The sequence below is a fragment of the Pteronotus mesoamericanus genome, unplaced genomic scaffold (genome assembly GCF_021234165.1).
Source record: "Pteronotus mesoamericanus isolate MK-2021 breed Mesoamerican mustached bat unplaced genomic scaffold, CSHL_Meso_final scaffold_118, whole genome shotgun sequence".
Taxonomy (NCBI): domain Eukaryota; kingdom Metazoa; phylum Chordata; class Mammalia; order Chiroptera; family Mormoopidae; genus Pteronotus; species Pteronotus mesoamericanus.
In genome coordinates this window covers 15,983,099-15,992,156 of record NW_026555301.1, presented here as the reverse complement: position 1 = coordinate 15,992,156, position 9,058 = coordinate 15,983,099, and positions in this window count along the sequence as shown.

The window sequence follows — 9,058 nt, the reverse complement described above, 5'->3', positions numbered from 1 at the left end:
ACTAAAATTGTTGAATGACAAAGACAGAGAATTAGGAGAGCAGAGAGGGAAAAACAACTCTACAAGAGATTCTCAATAACATAATGAGCAGATTTCCCATTAGAATCAGATGCCAAAAGGAAGTGGAATATATTTAAATTATTGAAAGGGAAAAAAAACCCTGTCAATTGACAACTCTCTATCCAGCAAAACTATCCTTAAAAAAATGAGAGAGAAATTAAGACATCCCCAGATAAACAAAAGCTGAGAAAGTTCTAGAACTTTACTCCAAGAATTGTTAAAGACACCCTGGCTGGAAAGCTAAGTTGGTAAGAACATTGTTCCAATATGCCAAACTTGCAGGTTCAATGCCTGGTCAGGGCACATACAAGAATCAACCAATGAATGCGTAAATAAGTGCAACAACATATTGATGTCTCTCTCTCTCCCCACACACATACTTTCTCTCCCTCTGAATTCAATAAACATATCCTCAGATGAGAATTAAAAAAAAAATTTATACAGTTTTACAGGCTGAAATAAAGGGCCAGGTGGCTTCACTGGTGAATTTTACTAAACATTTAAAGAAGACTTAATGTCAATCCTCCTCAAACTCTCCAAAAAAATTGAATAGAAGAATGCTAACTAATCTATGATCCCATCATTTTCCTTATACCAAAGCCCAACAAAGCTACTACAAAAAAAAAGAAAGAAAACTACAGGTTCCAGTCAAGATGGCGAGTAGGAAGATGCAGCACTCACCACCTCCATAACTGCATAAAAAATTATAAGTAAATTATAGAAAAATCAACCCAGATAATCACCTAAAGACTAGCTGAACTGAAGTCCTATAAATAAGTATATAAAGAAGAAGCCATATTGAGGTTGGTAAGAGAGATGGAGATGTGAAATGGGCTGACCCACCTCCACATATGGCAGTTGAGAATCCAGAGGTTATATATAAGCTTCAGACCTCCTTCCTGAGGAGCAAGGTGTCTCATCACCCCATACTGGAGTCCCCAGCCCAGAACACCAGTGCCTGTCAAAAAGAAGACCCCATAAAACACCTGGCTGTGAAAATCAGTAGGAATTCTGTTAGTCTGGGTGATACAAAAGGCTGCTAGAAACTCTGGAATCCTCTTAAAGTGCAAACACACAAATCCTCAGTTGCAGGCACTCACTCACCCCTATGCTCCAGAGAATAGCAGTTGGGGTTGTCAGAGACACACAGGGAGAAAATAAGTTGTGTGGCTTTGAGGCATAGGCAGGAAGATGATCACCATCATTTCTGTGTTTACACCTCATCCAGTGAACAGACATCCACCATTTTTTCTGTGCTAATCCCTCCTCCCATGCAGCCAAATCTGATCTTGCATTAGCCTGGTAAACAGTAGCTCCACCTTAATGACTTCCTGGAAGCTGTCTTATGCAAATTGTCAATAGCCTGAGGATGTCTCAGCACCACCCAGCCTGGGTCTGCATTGCAATATTACTTTAAAAACTCTTAAGGAGTTCTGGTCAATTTTGGGGAGTGCTAGAGCCATTCAGGGAGAAACTGAGTTGTGTGGCTTAGGCAAGAGAGCTGGAGGGACAGCTGCAATTGTCCTTGTGTTGAATCACCTTCCTGCATGTCTAACAGTTGCCATCATTTCTGGGTTGGTTTCCTCATCACACAGCCAAATCTGATTCTGTATTAGCCTGTTGAACTCCGATAGCTCAACCCTGGTGACTCACTGAGACACTGCCCTATGCATTTGCACACACCCAAGGCTGTTACAGCAGTTGAGCCTTATGAAGAGCTGGCAGGTGGAAGTGGGTATTGAGGTGCCTTGAGTCATTTACTAACATGCCCTGAACCTGGTCCTTGTGACAGTCAAACTTGATTCACAATATGGTCTTTCCCACATGCATCCCAGCCAACCACAGGCAGCTACCAATCACAGATTGCTTTGTAGATCCTAACAGGTAACCATGGGCTGGTCACGGGCATTGTCTGACATTGACCTGTTCTGGATCTCCTCCAATAAGGTCCCCGAAACAACACACCTGGTGAATGGCTTCAGACCACAACATAGCCGCATCTGATTGGCTCCACAAGCAGCATACCAAAAGAGAGGTCTCAGCAGGCAACAGACCCTTCTGAGACAAATTCCATACCATGGATTCAGCTTTTGCAACAGCAGCTCAAATATTTTATTTATTTTTTGTCTAATCCTCACAGCCAGCCAGCAAATACTGATAAACATAAAGGGAGAGATCAACAGTAATAAGCATAGTAGAGGACTTTAACACCCCATTGACATTAATGTATAGATCTTCCAGACAAAACAATCAACAAGAAAATAGAAGACTTAAATGATACACCAGACTAGATGAATTTGATATTTTTAGAGAATTTCAGCCTTAGGCAGCATAATATACATTCTTTTCAAGTGCACATGGACCGTTTTCTAGGATGGACCACATCTTAGGACAGAAAACAAGTCTCAATAAATTTAAGAAGATTTAAATCATAATAACCATCTTCTCTGAAAAAAAGTGGTATGAAACTAGAAATCTAAAGAAAGAAAAACTGGAAAACATACAAACACATGGAGACTAAATAGTATGTTACTAAACAATGAATGGGGTGACAATGAAATCAAGGGCAAAATCTTAAGATAACTTGAGACCAATGAAAACCCCAACTCTATCAGACAGATTAAAAGCAGCCTTAAGAGAGAAATTCATACCAATGCACACCTACAAGAAACATCTCAAACCAGAAAACTCTCCAGTAGACTAGACTCTAACTTTACACCTAAAAACTTAGAAAAAGAACAATTTACAAAGCCCAAAGTGACTAGAAGAAAATAAATAAGAAAGAAGAGAGGAAAAATAAATAAAATGGAACACAAAGATACAGAAACATCAATGAACCAAGAGCTGATTCTTTGTAAAGATAAAAAAAATAGATAAACCTTTAAGCAGCTCATTAAGAAAAAAAGTGAAGACTCAAATAAATAGCATCAGAAATGAAGGGAAGTGACAATTGACTGTATAGAAATAAAAAGAATTCTAAGAAAATATCATGACAAATTATATACCAACAAATTGAACAACTCAGAGTAAATGGATAAATTTCTAGAAACATACAATCTTCCAAGACTTAATAAAAAAGAAAGAGATAATCGAAACAGACTGATTACTGCCAAAAATCAAATCAGTAATCAAAAACTTCCAACAAACAAAAGTCTTGGACTGAATGGCTTCACAGATGAATTTTAACTAGTATTCAAAGAAAAAGTAATACCTCTCCTTTTCAAACTATTCCAAAATATTCAAGAAAGGCTCCCAAGAACATTTTACTAGAACAACAATATGCTAATTCAAAAACCAAAGAAATTGACAAAAAAATTTATAGGTCAATATCCGTGATGAACATAGATGCAAAACATTAGCAAACTGAGTTCAGCAATACATTAAAAAGATTGTACAGCATGATAAAGTGAAATTTATTCTAGGGATGCAGATAACTTAATGGTATGTATTGAAAACCCTAAGGATTCCACCAAAAATATTAGAACTGACCAAAGAATTCCATAAACTAGCAGATAACAAATTAATATTTGGAAATCAGTTATATTTTCATATATCAATAATAAACTATCCAAAAGAGAAATTAAAAACAATTTCATTTACAGTTGCATCAACAAATAAAATACCTAGAAATAAATATAACCCATGACATAAAAGACCTGTACTCAGAAAAATGTAAGATATTAAAAAAGAAATTGAGGAAGATACAAATAAATGGAGGCATATACCATGCTCATGGATATATAGAATTAACTGTGTTAAAATGTCCATACTACCCAAAACAAGCTATAGATTTGACACAAGCCCTATTAAAATACCAATGGCATTTTTCACATAACTAGAACTAATAATCCTAAAATGTATATGAAACTGCAAAAGATCTTAAATAGCAACAGCAATTTTGAGAAAAAAAGAACAAAACTGGAGGTATATGTCAGTTAATATTAAACTATACTACAAGGCTATAGAAAGCAAAACAACATGGTACTGGCATAAAAACAGACATAGATCAAAGCAACAGAATAAGGAGCCCCAAAATAAACTCATACCTATACAGTAAATTAATATATAACAAGGAGACAAGAACATACCATGTGGCAATGACAGTCTATGCAAAAATGGTGCTAGGAAAATTGGACAGGTACATGCAAAAAATGAAACTAGACCACATTCTTACACCATGCACAAGAATAAACTCAAAATGAATTAAAAATTTAAATGCCAGATTCACATCCATAAAACTCCTAGAAGAAAACATAAGCAATAAACTCTTTGATATTTCTCTTAGTAAAAATTTTTTCTTATAAATCTCAGATAAGAAAAAAATAAACAAATGAGACAACAGAAAGTTAAAAAGTTTTTACATAGCAAAGAAACCATCAACAAAATAAAAAGACAACTTAATGAATGAAAGAAGATATTTCCCAAAGATACATCTGATAAGAAGTTAATATCCAAAATTTATAAAGAACTCATACAACTTGGTACTAAAAAAAAAATAATCCAATAAACAAATGGACAGACCACCCAAATAAACACCTTTCCAAAAAGGGCATACAGTAGGCCAGTGGACATATGAAAAGATTCTCAATGGCATTAATTATCAAAGAAAAGCAAATTAAAATCGCAATAAGATATCAGCTCACACCTGTCAGAAGGGCCAATATCTATAAATCAACAAGTGTTGGTAAGAATGTGGACAAAAGAGAATTCTTGTGCACTGTTGGTGGTATCGCAAATTGGTGCAACCAGTATGGAAAACATTATAGAGGTTCCTAAAAAAATTAAAATTAGAACTACTTTATGACCCTGCAATTCCACATTTGGGTATATATTCAAAGAAATTTAAAACACTAATTCTAGGACAAATCTTCCTAACAAAACATTAATAAGGATATTGTGGAGCTGAATGACACAATGAATCAAATAGACTTAACTGTCATATATAGAACCTTACATCCCAAAGGAGAAAAATACACATTCTTTACAAATGCTCGTGGAAGTTTTTCAGAGATATGACCACATGATAGGACACAAAGCAAACCTCAGCAAATTCAGGAAAATTGAAATAATAGGAAACTTTTCCTCGGACCACAAGGGCTCGAAACTGGAAATCAACCACAAAGAGAAACTTTAAAAACTTGCAAATTCATGGGGACTGAACACTAGGCTATTAAACAATGAATGGGTCAATAAAGAGATAAGAGAAGAATTTTCTTCTCTGAAAACAATTTCAAAAAATTTCTGAAAACAAATGAAAATGAACAGACAACAGTCCAAAACCTATGGGACACAGCAAAGGTTGTCCTGAGACGGAAGTTCATAGCAATACAGGCTTACCTAAAAAAGATAGGAACAATTCAAATAAAAGACCTAACACTACAACTTCAAGAACTGGAGAAACAACAACAAATAAATCCCAGAGCAAGGAGAAGGAAGGAAATAGTCAAGATTAGAGCAGAACTGAATGACATAGAGACAAAAAGAACAATTCAAAAGATCAACCAATCCAGAATCTGGTTCTTTGAAAAGATAAATAAAACTGACAAGCCTTTAAGCATACTCATCAAGAAAAAAAGGGAGAGGACCCAAATTAATAATATCAGAAATGAAAGAGGAGAAATAACAACTGACACCACAGAAATACAAATGATCATCAGAAACTACTATGAACAATTATGTGCCAAGAAATTTGAAAACCTTGATGAAATGGACAACTTTCTAGAAAAGTATAGTCTTCCAACACTGAAGGAGGAAGAAACAGAAAGCTCGAACAGACCAGTAACAGCTGGGGAAATTGAAGCACTCATCAAGAAACTCCCGGCACACAAAAGCCCTGGGACGGAGGTTTCATAGGAGAATTTTACAAAACATTGAAGGAAGAGCTAACCCCCGTTCTTCTCAGACTATTCCAAAAAATCCAAGAGGAGGGAAGACTCCCAGACTCTTTTTATGAGGCCAGCATCACGCTAATCCCAAAACCAGATAGAGACCCTACAAAGAAAGAAAACTACAGGCCAATTTTGCTGATGAACATAGATGCTAAAATCCTCAACAAAATCTTGGCAAACTGCATCCAGCAATACATTTAAAAGGTTATCTACCATGATCAAGTGGGATTCATCCCAGGGATGCAGGAATGGTTCAATATACGCAATTCAATAAACATAATATATCACATAAATAAAAGAAAAGACAAAAACCACATGATCATCTCGATGGGCGCAGAAAAAGCATTTAGTAACGTACAGCACCAATTTATGATCAAAACATTCAGCAAAATGGGAATAAATGGGGCATTCCTCAACATAATAAAGGCCACATATGAAAAACCTACAGCCAACATCATACTCAATGGGCAAAAACTGAAACCTTTCCCACTAAGATCGGGAACATGACAAGGATGCCCGCTCTCACCACTTCTTTTCAACATTGTATTGGAAGTCGTAGCCACAGCGGTCAGACAAGAGAAAGAGATAAAAGGCATCCAAATAGGAAAGCAGGAAGTAAAGCTATCATTGTTGGCAGATGACATGATAGTGTACAGAGAAAACCCTGTAGACTCTACCAAAAAACTCCTCAACCTAATAAGTGAATTTGGCAAAACAGCAGGATACAATGTCAACATTCAGAAATCAAAGGCATTTTTGTACACCAGCAATGCAATAGAAGAAGAAGAAATCAGAGAAAAAATACCATTTGATATAGCAAGAAGAAAAATAAAGTACCTAGGAATAAATTTAACCAAAGAGGTAAAAGACCTGTACGCAGAAAACTATACAGCATTGAAAAAAGAAATTAAGGAAGATACAAATAAATGGAAGCATATACCGTGCTCATGGATTGGAAGAATTAATATCATGAAAATGTCCATACTACCCAAAGCAATTTATAGATTCAACACAATCCATATTAAGATACCAAAGATGTATTTCACAGAAATAGAACAGACATTTCAAAAATTTATATGGAACCTTAAACGACCCCGAATAGCTACAGCAATTTTGAGAAAGTAAAACAAAGTAGGAGGGATCACAATACCGGACATCAAACTCTACTACAAAGCCACTATACTCAAAACAATCTGCTACTGGCACAAGGGCAGACCCGTAGACCAGTGGAACAGAATAGAAAGCCCAGAAATAAGCCCAGGTCTCTATGGACATCTAATATTTGACAAAGGGGGCAGAAGCATAAAATGGAGCCATAATAGCCTCTTCAACAAATGGTGTTGGGAGAGCTGGATGGCTACATGCAAAAAATTGAAATTGGATCATCAGCTGACACCATACACAAAAATAATCTCAAGATGGATAAAAGACTTAAGTATAAGTCGCAACACCATCAAAGTCCTAGAGGAGAACATTGGCAGGAAACTCTCAGATATCCCACGCACCAAGTTTTTCACTGATATGTCTCCTAAAGCAAGGGACGTAAAGGAAAGAATAAACAAGTGGGACCTCATCCAAATAAGGAGGTTCTGCATGGATAAAGAAAACATCAGCAAAATGAAAAGGGAGCCAACCGTATGGGAAAATATATTTGCTAATGATACATCAGATAGAGGTTTGATCTCCAAGACATATAAAGAACTCACTCGACTCCACTCCAAGAAGACAAACGATCCAATCCAAAAATGGGTAAAGGACCTGGGCAGATGCTTTTCCAAAGAAGAGATACAGAGGGCCCAGAGACATTTGAAAGGATGCTCGGTATCACTAGCCATCAGAGAAATGCAGATCAAAACCACCATGAGGTACCACCTCACACCGGTCTGAATGACCATCATAAACAGATCAACAAACAACAGGTGCTGGCGAGGCTGTGGAGAAAAGGGAACCCTAGTACAGTGTTGGTGGGAATGCAGACTGGTGCAGCCATTGTGGAAAGCAGTGTGGAATTTCCTCAAAAAGCTAAAAATGGAACTGCCTTTTGATCCAGTGATCCCCCTGCTGGGACTATACCCTAACAATCCCAAAACACCAATTCAAAAGAACTTATGCACCCCAATGTTCATAGCAGCACAATTTACAATAGCCAAGTGTTGGAAGCTATCTAAATGCCCATCAGTAGATGATTGGATCAAAAAAGTATGGTACATTTACACAATGGAATACTACACAGCAGAAAGGAAAAAAAGAACTACTAAACTTCGCGACAGCCTGGATGGTACTGTAGAGCATTATGCTAAGCGAAATAAGCCAGGGGGCGAAAGACAAATACCATATGATCTCACCTATAAGTGGAACCTAACCAACAATTCAAAGATGCAAGGAAAATAAGACCAGCAACAGTAAAAGGAAAAGAAACCAACAGAGATAAGCGGGAAGGAGGGAGGGGGTAGGGGGGAAAGGAAGGGAAGGGGAAAGTCAAGGAACATTTAGCAAGGACTCATGGACAAAACCAAAGGGGAAGAGTTGAGGGAGGGAGGGAGGGAGGGAGGGGGCAAGGGAAAGTGGTGGGGGGTAGGCAGAGACAAATGTATTTGGAAATATAAATAAATAAATTTAAAAAAAATAAATAAAACACTAATTCTAGAAGACACAACCACCCCTATGTTTATTGCTGTATTATTTAGAATAGCCAAGGTATGGAAGCAACCTAAGTGCCCATTAATAAAGATGTGGTACATATATACGATGGAATGTTACTTAGCCATAAAAAAAAGAATGAAAACTTACCATTTTCTGTGATATAGATGGACCAATAGGGTATTATGCAAAGTGAATAAAGTCAGAGAGAAAAAGACAAATACCATATTATTTTACTTATATGTGGAACAAAGAAAATAAATGAACAAGCAAAACAGAACTGACTCACAGGTACAGAGAACTCAGGGTTTCTAAATGGAAGGGGCTGGGAGACAGAGTGAAAAAAAAGGTAAGGGGAATAAGAAGTACAAATTGATAGTTATAAAATAATCATGGGGATGCATAAGCAGTATAGTCAGTAACATTGTAATAACTACTTATGGTAGCAGCTGGGTACCAGAATTATCAAG